We start from the raw sequence: 12600 nt of genomic DNA, 5'->3' as shown, positions 1-12600 counted from the left end.
GACGATTGAGCGAGGTCGCAGAACGCGAGACATATTTCACACAATTTGCGCAAGCCGAGCAAGCTCGCAAATGCGACACATCTGTCACATAAAGTGCGCAAGCCGCGTAAGGCTCGTACAGCAGGAGACATCCTCGCGTGATATGCGCAAGCCGGGTGGGGCTTCCAGAATGTCCGAGAGCCAAGGGTGAGTCCCAGAATGTTCAAGAGCCTTGTCTGGCTCACAGAGCACTAGACAGTGTCAAATGGAGTTACCATCATGATACCGATAATACCTTGCATGGCTGCAAGGCTCCTACATCACTGCTCAACACGTTACGCCAATGCCCTACCTAAAGGCCTCCTCACCTGTCTGTCACTGCCTCATTCAGCATGCATGTTGTGAGATAACAAGCTTTGCAGCAATGTTCGTGGGATGACTCTCATGTGTGTAGCATGCTTGCAAAAGGACATAGATAAGGTCACCTTAACTGGCTTTATTAATGCCACATCCCTCATGACGGGTGCCACACAGTGGCTAAACAATTTCTTCAGCTTCTCCAAGTCCAGCAGGTTGGCGTCTTGATCCAGGTTCTCACTATGCAGCACCTGCAAAAAGGTAGCAGTATATGCAAAAAAATTCAGTTAATTTGTTTTCTCGAAATTCCAGAAAAGGGCACAAGTAGTTCTTCCATTAATGAACTAATGATGATTTCGAAAAGTATCAGGTTTGAAATACAGACATTGGAAAACCCGACTCAAGCACGCAGGCTGCTCAGCATCAAACCTGCACAAAATCTAATAACCGTGTCACACAGGCATTTTGAAGGCTTTCAAATGGCCATCAACTCAGTGGCACTTGAATGCAGCTAAATGGGCATTTCCAATAGCCACAGAGTCCCTAGAACAGTGTGGACATCTATCAAGATTTTGAAGGCTTTTCAGTGGTAGAAATTTGCACTCAGACATGGAGCACTCGCAACTTACACTAAGGAATAAAATCAAAGCAATTTAATCGCTGAAAGAATACTCAACATGAAATGTACAACTTATTTCACTGAAAAAAAAGAAGGCTGGCCACAAAACACTGCAGCAAGCGGATTATCACTGTTGCCAATAGCACAAAAACAATGAATACCACCTTTTCAAAACTGCGTGAGTGCTACAACAGCTTCCCAGCAAAATTATCAACTGTGACAGTGGCTCCACAGCAGTTTGGTGCGAGATGATGAAATATCTCTACGGCGATCAAGTATTCTGTGTAGCAGCGGCATAACTCCCGAGTTGAAGTGCAAATCTCAAAGCTCAATCTCCCACCTTAACTGTTATCTTTAAATACATATTTAAATTCATTGCAGCATGCTGCAGAAGTATGTGGTCAGATCATTCGAGAGGATACCTGCAAGCTATCTCAGGAGACGAAAGATCTGATGAAGAAACGCCAAAGCATCAGGACGTCTAACTTCAGAGATAGAATAGGACTAGGAGAGCTATCGAAGTTAATTATAAGTGCAAGGTAGCCAACATAAGAAAGTTTAACATGGAGAAAACCTAGCATGCTCTAAAGCATGGAGGTAGCCTAAAATCAGTGAAGAGAAAACTAATCACTGGTAAAAACCAGATGTATGCGCTGAAAGACAAAGAGGGCAATGTCATAAGCAATATGGATAAGATAGTTAAAGTAGCCGAAGAGTTCTACACAAATCTCTACAGTAGTGAATGTAATCAGAAGGTTACAGAGAGAGGCAGTAGAGCACAGCAATGGGACACCAGCCAGTAACGAGGGAGGAAGTAAAGAAAGCCTCAGGAGCAATGCAAAGGGGTAAAGCAGCTGGTGAGGATCAGGTAACAGCAGATTTGTTGAAGGATGGAGGAGAGATTATGCTAGAGAAACTAGCCACCCTGCATACGCTTGCCTCGTGACCACGAGCGTATCAGGAGCTTGAAAGAATGCGAACATTATTTTAATTCATAAGAAAGAAGATGTCAAGGACTTGAAGATTTACAGACCGATCAGCTTACTATCCATTGTCTACAAGGTATTTACTAAGGTAATCACTAATAGACTCAGGACAACCTTCGAATTCAATCAATCAAATGATCAGGCAGGCTTTCATAAAGGATACTCAACGAGAGACCACATTCATGCAATCAATCAGGTGATAGAGAAATGGGCAGAATACAACCAACCCCAATATATAGCCTTCATTGACTACCAGACAGCAATTGACTCGGTGGAACCACAGCTGTCATGCAGGCATTGTGGAATCAGGGTGTAGAAGAGTGTTATGTGAAAATATTGGAAGATATTTATAACGACTGCACCGCTACCATAGTTCTCCATAAGGTCAGCAATAAAATTCCAATAAGGCAAGGTGTCAGGCAGGGAGACACGATTTCACCAATGCTATTCACTGCCTGTTTACAGGAGGTATTCCGGGGCCTGAAATGGGAACAGTTGGGGAGAAGAGTTACTGGAGAATACCTAAGTAATTTGAGATTCCCTGATGGCATTGCCTGGCTAAGCCACTCAGGATATGAACTGCAAAGCATGATGAATGAGTTAGACAGGCAGAGCAGAATTGTGGGGCTAGAAATGAACACGCAGAAAACCAAAGTAATGCTCAACAGCCTAGCAAGGGAACAGCAGTTCACAATTGGTAGCGAGGTGCTAGAAGTAGTAAGAGGATATGTATACTTAGTGCAGGTAGTGACCGCTGATCCGGATCATGAGAGGGAAATAACTAGAAGAATAAGAACGGGGTGGAGCGCATATGGCAGGTTCTCTCAGATCGTGAAAGCCAGTTGCCAATATCCCCCAAGAGAAAAGTCTAACACAGCTGTATCTTACTGGTACTCACCTATGGGGCAGAAATGTGGAGGCTAACAATGAGGGTTCAGCTTAATTCAAGGACAACGCAGCGAGCTATGGAAAGAAAAATGATAGGTCTAACGTTAAGAGATCGGAAGCGGGCGGAGTGGGTGAGGGAAAAAACGCGGGTTAATGAAATCCTATTTGAAATCAAAAGGAAGAAATGGGCTCGGGCAGGGAATGTAAGGCGAAGGCAAGACAACCGCTGGTCCTTGAGGGTAACAGAGTGGATTCCATGAGAAGGTAAATGTAGCAGGGGGCGGCAGAAAATTAGGTGGGCGGATGAGATTAAGAAGTTTGCGGGGATACGGTGGCCACAATTGGCAGAGGACAGGGTTAATTGGAGAGACATGGGAGAGGTTTTGCCCTGCAGTGCATGTAGTCAGGCTGCTGCTGATGATGATGATGACAGCCTGAGCACACCTACAAAGTAAAACTGTGAACTCGACCCAGCAGCACTTTACTGTGTTGAAAGAGAACAGGTACAATTGAATTACTGCATTACCTTGTTATCATTAAAAAGTACAGGGCTCTAAGGACTTCCTAATTTACATCGAAACGAATGGTTTACAGTGAACTTTCACGGATTACACTAACAGGCACTGAAAATCCAACACAGCTGCCCAAGAGAATATTAGGCAGCCGCGCTAGCCTTCTTTTGCGCTATGCTACCTGATACCAGATTAAGATTCGAGAGCAATTTACTCATACTCTAGCACTGGGATACGTTATGCCCCAGACTGATGCAGCTGTCTTACTAAAGGCAGAGAAGCTTTCAGTGTGGGTCATGTGTGCTGTGGCGTGAACACATGCACAGGATCGCCTGCTACCATTCAAGTCCTCTGTGTACACAAATGCAGGTGCAATAGAAAACCCACATCACAAATTTGGCTAGTCTGGTCGGCCAAGCATGGGCCAGCTGATAGCACGAAGCAGCAGGTGCGACACATACCATCATCATCAGCCTGACTAGGCCCACTGCAGGGCAAAGGACTCACCCATGTCTCCACATTAAGGGGGGATGCTAGGCTCAAGAGTCAACTTTTGAACTACTGCATCAATTTTCATCAAATGTTCAGCGACTGTTTATCATCTGCTCATTAGACTATATTCAAAGTTTCAATGCGCTAGCTCAAACAGACAAAAAGTTATAGCTCTCATATTTAGCAATCATGTGTCCCAACTTAGGAAAACTATCATTTCAAAAATAATGGAGATATATCAACTGTTTGTAATTAGATATCTTCTAGATGGTTCATAGTGCAAGATAAGACCACTCGCATGCTTTTTATGCAATTTCTATAAAAATGTCAATCTAGAAACAAAGTTCAATTTGTTTGTTGTCATTACATGTCAGATATCTCAAAATATTTTCTGTTAGAAACTATTCAGCACCCTAAAAAGTATTTTATCTTGTTCCTGAGAAAATTTCAGTCTAGAAACCACCTTGAAAGCATCTTTTGGCAATGTAGTTTAGAAATGATAGTTTTCCTAACGGTTTTGTTTCCCCAAAAAGTGCAAACTAAGAAAAATAAGTTCAAAGATTTGAGAACATGCTATTTTATTTTGTGGTAAAAAAAAATTAATCAAAGTGCCCTGCTCCATAGGTCCGGCCCTCCTCTTCACCGCGACGCTGTTCTGTGGCAATTGCTTCAAGCCTTCTTTTCTTTTTCTCAGCTTTAGAGCTGTCCATCCCCTTGCCTTCGCTCGGGCAATGCTTTGATGGGTTGCTTGTTGGACGTGCTTCATCGTCTGGACTCCATGTTCTAGTTCCAGCTGGTCAAATACTCTCTTGATGCCCCGTGCACCCTCATTAAATTCTAGTACAGCCAAGGCTGCTGCAGTCTCCACGGTTCTCAGGGATGCAAATTGGGTCTTCGGGCACTTCTTCCACACAAGCGCATTGAAAGACTCGTTTGCATCCTGTGTCTGCATTCTTGAGCATCGTGCAAGGAGCTCTGGCTTACTAAGCCGGTTGTAGAGAGGCACAAGCTCTTTGGCAACGTCTCTGCTGAAAGCTGGACGATGGGGTCTTGGCACTGATGGCTTACCAGCTTCAACTAGGGCTTTGTGCCGCTGGGCTCCGGCGTTTCCTCGCTTTCGTCTGCAGGACCCTGGCAAAGTAGCGCGACCTTCCTTTCAAATGTCCTCAATTGGCACTCACCACCATCAGCAGAACCAGTAGACATTTCCATAGGTGACGAACCACCATCGGAGCTTGAAGGGTTCGCATCGGCCGCCGGCAGCAGGCTTGGGCTTGGCGAACGCAGAGGCAGACGCTCACTTGCTGGCGGTCGCCCAGTGCTGTTTAGGCCTCTCGCTTTCGTCGTGCGTTTGCGCTTCCCGAAGCTTGTCCGTGTCGAAACCTTCGTTGCGGGCATCTTCGGGTCACACCACCGGCCACCCGGTGATCGCAATAAGCTCACAGAAGGAAGATATAGCAACACATAGTAAGCATCGAGCGCAACCAAAGCGGGGAAGACTCCAAATGGCGCGAAAACAGCGTTGGTTCGTCACGTGGTACATTTCCGCCAATCCGAGCTCCTGTTTCGGTTTTCCACCCACTGCTTCGGTTCGAGCTCCTGTTTCGGTTTCTGTGGCCAGTAATATGCCTTTCTTTTTTAGTTCTTCGATAGTTGCCATGCATAGTCTCGATGGAAAGTATTCCGTCGCTAAACAGCGCGAAAAACAAACTTTCTATCACAGGCATTCACTTCACGTTCGGTTTTTTGCCCGCATCGCGGCCGCGTCTTGAAAAGAGCGTTCACATACGCCTTCGACGGCAAATGCGCCCCACCGCGTCGTGAAAAGAATTCATTTTCTTATTTTCTACTTCTCCGATAACAACCAAACTTGGTGAGAATATTCTTCATTAAACCAGCAAGCCAAAACAACTCAAGCTTTAAAACACATTTTTTTTCTGAAAATCGGTATTTTAGCCCCGCATCCCCCCTTAACCCTGTCCTTTGCTAGGTGTGGCCACCATATCCCCGTACACTTCTTAACCTCATCCGCCCATCTAAGTTTCTGCCGCCCCCTGCTATGCTTGCATTCTTTTGGAATCCACTCCATTACCCTTAAGGACCAGCGGTTATGTTGTCTTCCCATTACAAGCCCCGCCCAGGCCCATTTCTTCCTCTTAATTTCAAGTAGCATGTCATTAACCCGCGTTTGTTCCCTCACCCACTCCGCCCCCTTTTGGTCTCGTAATGTTAGACTTATCATTTTTCTTTCCATAGCACACTTTGCTGTCCTTATTGTTTGGCACGTGTTTTTTTCTTTGTAATAAGGCATAAAGTATTATACATGAATTACCACATGGCATCCTCCTATGACCGCTAAATAATTTATAATCAAATTTCTTTCTCCTGCTGTATTTGTTTCGGTTTCGACAGCTGAATGATGGCTGTGACGTCAAAGCAAGGTTATTGGTCACGTGAGGCATGAAAAACTGCAATACAATTGGTACTTCTGGCTCTTAAGGAATGCTGGTGTCAGCGCTGTAGCGAATTAAAATGATGAAGCAGCGATTATAAGTGCAGTTTTACCACGCCTCACGTGACCTATAACCTCTCTGATGTCATAGCCATAGTCAAATTGTTCACCGAAACAGGATGGCAGAAAAAGTTGATTATAAATTATTCAGCGGTCTCACGCGAATACCAGATGGTGATTCATGCATAGTAGTGTCTTCCGCAGCATTATAGAGAAGAAAACATGCCACCAAGATTAGGTGTCTATACTCTTTTAAGCTGAACTCTTTTAATTAGCCTCCACATTTCTGTCCCAAAAGTGACAAACATGCAGGCTAAAGAAAAGATTTCAGCTTAAGTACCAAAGTGGCTCTAATCACACGATGAAGCGGAAAAACTCTCGACACTTGAACAGAGAACAAATAGGAATACCAACAAAATTTTAGATTCTTGTAAGGCTATCAAGCATTTCTGAATATTGTAAACTGCACTTTCACACATACAGTACGCATGTATGCCAAGCTCACATTCAGTAGCCCTGTTTTCCGGCTGTAGTTATCACGGTCTGAGCTCAGTTACAGATTTAAAACCAGCCAAAAGATGCAACACAGGAAAAGAGAAGAAAACAGGTTGGACTATCAATTGAATTTTTTGTGAAGGAAAAGAAGGCTCGCATGAAGATGCGCCACACATGACCCACACCAGCGAAAGGCAGGACAACAAATAACTGTCACTGATATACAAGCACGTCATCTAAAAGAGAAAATTCTTTCCGTTGAAGATTGACTAATGGCTTCGCTACTCATACAGCCATTGCCTTGGAGATATGCATCAAATACCTTACAGATTTGTTTACCACTTCTATACACCACTGAAGTGTCACAGAAATCAGGCGTACACACTGATGGGTCATCTTATGATTTACACTCACGACATTGGCACTGTAGTGCCAGATTAGAAGCTGCCTTCCCCCTAACGAGTTAGTGCTCACTCAGGAACACATTAAAGACACCTGCACATATCCCTGAAGTAGTTTCTTGCACAAGCTAGCGGAATGTGATAAACCACTTCCTGCAAGTCCTGAACCTAGTTTTATGGGATACCATACTGCTATCCCGGGTTTTAACAGCAGCGCAAAGGCCATCAACACAATGATTGGCGCAAAAATTACATTTAAAAATTTTCCCGACACTCGATTTGAACTCATGAAGTCTACACAAAGGACTCCATGATAACCGTTCTGAGGTGAATGGCAGTTCAGCCTAGCCTCTGGAATCTGTGCCAAAAAAAACGGAGTCAGCGCATCGCAATTTATTTCCGATATCAGCCGGTGCTGATGACAATTGTATGTTTTGCTTTCTCTGGCTTATAAAGCTCCACTTTCAGAAAAAGTGTCGTCTTTGTGGTTAGGATGCGGAACTTCATCATCACAGGTCAACTTCAGCTTGCCATCAGTGTCCTTTTAATGCCTCAAAGTTGAACAATAGCTCCATTCATAGAGGAGGGCTGTGCATAAATTTCGACCACCAAAGATTCTTTAACATGCACTGACATTGCATAACACACGAGCAAATATGCATTTCGCCTTGTCGAAACGAAGCCACCACAATTCAATCCCGCGTCTTTGGGCTCAGTAGCCGAACACCAATGCAGTAGCCCACAGCAGCAGGTGAAAAACAAAAGAGAGCCCTTAATAGGCAACCTAACTTGCAAAAATCAACATAACGAGGGGTCACACAAGTAGCAGTGGACTAGGAAAATAAAAGCTACTTGTGTCGGAAGATGTCTTCAGTGCTTACCTCAAAAGCCTGCTTGCTTGCTGGGCATCCTAGCACCAAGTGAAAGGCTGGCACAGCTATACTGGAGAGCTTGGAAGAGGCATTGCTGGTAAAGCTATGTGGAGCTTGCTGCAAGGTAAAAAGACACATTTAACAGCAGCACAGTGCAAAAAATGGACTAGAATCAAGCATGTAAGGCAAAATGCAAGGCACAAAAAGGAGCCGGTCGCAGAATGGAACACGACTGTTTAACCACATTTCGAAGTGGGCCAGGCAACAAGAAATTCATAACCACGGCAGTCATTCACAAGCTAGCCTCAGACGAGACATCACTTGCATATCGATATCCAGCATCGTTTCTACAATACATGCCACCATTCAAAAGAACAGACCACAGCAGAACGATATTTTCAGTAGAAGGCTGGTTTGCTTCAAATTCTGCATGCGTCCCTCAATTTGAAATCTGGCATGATTAGCACTGATTTCACATTCTCACAGGTATGATGAATTAATAGTGCCAATTGCAGAAAAACCACACTTTTTCCTTTAACATCAAATAAGGTATTGGAGAGGTACCTCAGCATATTTAAGTCGAAGTCAGATTTATTTGCGCCATTGGTTATAATCATGAAACAATTAAGTTTATTCTTCGTACATATTAAAGGCTCAATTACCCTTAAATTTCACTGCAACTTCGGGATTTAGGCCAAATGGAGCTAGGGCACTTGTGTGCATTTTGCAGTTGTCTGTACCATTTCAGCTCCGAGCCAAAGTATGAAAAAGCGAATGCCAAAATAGAGGCGAAAAACTTCAGAGCAATTTGTTTTTATCTCACCGTTCTGCTATTCAAGGCCCGACTACACTGGCTCGGCTATAAGTACGAACGCAGCTGGATCATACGGAGCTTCGTACCTTAAATACACAATTTATAAACGTACAAGTGAAATACAAGTGAAATAGGAGGAAGCTCAATCCTAAGGCATACAGCTGAATCGCAGTCTACGTAGTTATACTGCTCGAGCGCTGTTACTTCAATTACAGCGTAACATGCGGCGAGAATGCAAAGCCCGGGCCGAAGATCTATTCGCGGGCACATATTCCATTCTCGGCGAGAGATGAATGGCAGTACGGCGGCAGTACGGCGCCGATATCGTGCACCCCGCGATCGGATCAGCTGTGCATATTTGCATGGCATACTGACCATGACCGTGTGACCACTGACACTAAACGCGCATTCATGCCCGTGTGCCGCCAGCAAACAACCTTTCAGCGCTGCGTGCTGCCGCGATAGGCACTGCGTCTTCGCGTCTCTGTACTAGCTGTGTTGACGTGGCCAGTTGTGCGCAAAGGCTTTGAAATAATGAACAGGTTCGAAGAAAATTAACTTACCCCCAAGATGCGAGATGTCACCCGGGTAGTGGTCTCCCACCAGCTGCTCCGCCATGGAGGAAATGAGCCCCGCCGTCAGCATAGCGTTTCCAGTGAAGGCGCGCAAAGGACGACGCGCTATCCGTCGAGCCCGCTGACGCACGCTATAAACACAGGTTTAGCGAATTTCACTGCTGTCGGCACATCACATATCGGAAGAGTGACAAATGCTCATGCCAGCGATGGTTCACGCCCTCGGCACCACAAAGGAGGACCACGACCGACCACGACAAACGTAGCAACGTTGTCCGCCATGCTGTCCCTTCCCAGACGCTGCGTTCGTTGGCTAGCGCTTCGGCCAGTTCCGGCTTCCTTCGGCCCGTTTAGAAAGGCATCGCCTCCAGGCATTCCTCCAGGTCGTCTCTTTCGGGCTCTATGCTTTTGGGCAGTGCGATAGCAAAGGATTAAAACCAAATGAAACTTTCGTTACAAAAATAATTAAGTTCTTGTGCACATATTAGCATTAAAAACTTGAGAAATTTGTGACGCGTGGACGCATGAATATGCGTGTCGGTACATGCGTGCGTGCGTGCGTGCGTGCGTGAGTGGGCAAGGTCTAGCGCGTCAAATCCAAAGCCTATCCGACATGCTGCATGGTTTCTGAGATCACCGCCGTGAGCTTCGCTTGTTTTCTGGTGCTGCTGCTGGGCGGTCTTGTGCGCCACTGTTACTGTGCTGGAATCGCAAAAGAAGAAGGATTACCGGTGTGTGCTGCCGGTGGGCGCGCTCTCATCCAAGAGTAGTAGCAGCTCCCAATTAAGCGATCCGTCGGGGCATATGTGTTATGGTTGTCTGGTCGACAACGATAATGAGGTCAGCAGTGCGGTGCCGTCGTTTGATGAGTCGAACCTTTCGGCCTATTGCTCTGCTAACTTTGTTGCAAAAATGCCTGGCTCATAAGCAGCGACAGTGGCCATTGTTTCTGTGGTGTGTTTCGATTACAAGACGGCGCCCTTCTACAGTGTGGCTTCCTTGGAAACTTAGTCGGCGGTGTGCCTGCAACGCCTGTCGCTGTCAGCTCAAACTGACCGCCTGCGAGCGCTGCCTTCTTTTGCGATGTGAACGGTGACGGGACACTTACTGCCTGTGGCCGGAGCTTATAGCAAAAGCGAAGAGTGTTTTCTGTGAAGGTTTGACGAAGTGCGTGTGTCAGTCTGGACCCTTAGCAAGTCATACGAGATGCGACATGCAAAAGTGGTCCACCAGTCGCTTCAGCAGAAAGGAGTGCGGATGTTTTTTACGTTACTTCAATCTAGAACTGCCCATGCAAATATTTCAACTCGTCTCTTGCCTAAACAGCATAGTAAAGAAGCTAAAGCAACAAAACTGCTGTTTCCATGCTGTATATTGATTCCGCACTCGTGCTAGAGGTGGGAAATATGTAGCAGTTATTGGCGGAGTTACAGCCTATGAAGCACGTGCAGCTTCATGTAACTGCAGGTTAGGATATGCGCCTTACTTGGTATTGACTTTGTGACCAGACATAGCCATTTGTCAACTAAAAGAAATTTTCTTGCTATAGGATTCTGCAGCATTATGTATGCTTCTGGACACTGAATACCGGGTGCGTCACCTCTCTTGAAAGCACTCAGATTTGTGTACTTATCAGTACGTTTGAGATGAGAAAATTTTATCAGCTTCTTTTCTTTATTTTATAATTAGCTACACAGCATGTTGCAAAAAAAATGTTTTAAGGAAAAGTATTCCAGTTTAGAGTAGAACAGTTCAACAAAGTTGTTTTGGGCATTCTGGTAACTTCAAGATGGTATTTGATGGTTGCATACAGACGCGCAAGTCAAACCTCAAAGGGCATCAAACTTAACAGTACCGCTGAGCTTATCCTTTCGTGCTTTTTATGTGTGTGTAGATCACGTGGGGAAGTTCAGTATTGGATGTTGGATTTCATAGTTCTGCTACAACTTTTATCTTCCTTTCTACACATGAAACATGACTGAACTTGATTACATTCCCCAAGCAAATACCTGACGCCTTACAAGCGTTCCTTACTGTGCACAGTTGTCCCAGTGCATTATATCCACTCATGTGCAGCACACTGTTGTGTTGCTCTTGGTCTCCAAATGTGACTCTCAGCAATATGATGGAATCATAGTCCATCCAGATGGTCTTTGTGGTAGTGCAAATTTCAAAACAGATTGAAGAAGAATGAAGAGTGTGATACTTCGTCATGCATCATGCAATGCTGGTGCTAATCAGTCAACATGTGTGGTATATATACTTCGCACATTTGAGATTCATTGGATTTGTTCTGGAGCCATACTGGGAATTAATTAATCGATCTGTGATTTGTCACTGAAATTGAGAGAGGGCACTAATTTCTGAACTTTTGACACCAACTGTGAATTCAAAACTGTCTTTTCATGTAGGCTTACATGGCTTTTTTACGTGTATGTAAATTTATGCTAATGACTTTGGAAATTGCTTTGGAAATGGTTTTAGAAATTGCCTCGTAACATTCCTGTTACAGCTCACAATTCGCTTTCTGCACGTCATGTTTGATTGAACCTGATTATATCCCCAAGCTTGTTTGTTGCACCTAACAGACACTGTTGCCCTTTCAGAGTTATTCCATTGATTGACTCCTTTCGAGTGCAAGCAACAAATGGTTGTGTTGCTTCTGATTTCGAAATATGGCTGTCTGCATGACGGGCGACAACATAAATGCTCTGGATGGCTTTCATCATGCATCTATAAGATATCTGTAACTTTCAGAATTGGTTAAAGGAAGAACTGAAGGATGCTGTAAGAGTCGTTAGAAGCTTGTTTTTTACATTATTTTATAATGAATTTGCAATGTTGACAAGTTCTTGCTCAGTGTGCATGTTGTCATGTACAGGTCCCTGCAGTTTCGAAGGGAACCATTTTGCACTAAAAGATAATTTTTTGGTTATTTGTTTGCTGAAGTTGAAAATGATTAATGGGTACTTACGCCAAGACGAAAATTATAAAACAGCAAAACGTGAGCTTATTGCTCATTATTGAGAAGTAATCATTAACTGAATGCTCGAACTTTGTTTGCTTTCACCCTAAATGGGCCTTTACAGTCTCGACAA

General features: G+C 44.5%; 1 long non-coding RNA gene across 1 annotated transcript; it reads right to left on the bottom strand.

The window, feature by feature from the left end:
- Positions 1–460: 460 nt before the first annotated feature.
- On the bottom strand, positions 461–11725 carry LOC149353923 (uncharacterized). Its single transcript, XR_016291131.1, has 3 exons — positions 9491–11725; positions 8123–8230; positions 461–587 (listed from the first exon to the last, which is right to left on the bottom strand). It is a non-coding gene; the product is annotated as an uncharacterized LOC149353923 (long non-coding RNA).
- Between the last annotated feature and the right edge of the window lie 875 nt (positions 11726–12600).

The sequence above is a fragment of the Amblyomma mixtum genome, chromosome 3 (assembly GCF_055824585.1).
Source record: "Amblyomma mixtum isolate Tamu chromosome 3, ASM5582458v1, whole genome shotgun sequence".
NCBI classification, from domain to species: Eukaryota; Metazoa; Arthropoda; class Arachnida; order Ixodida; family Ixodidae; genus Amblyomma; species Amblyomma mixtum.
This window is presented reverse-complemented; position numbering and strand designations above follow the sequence as displayed.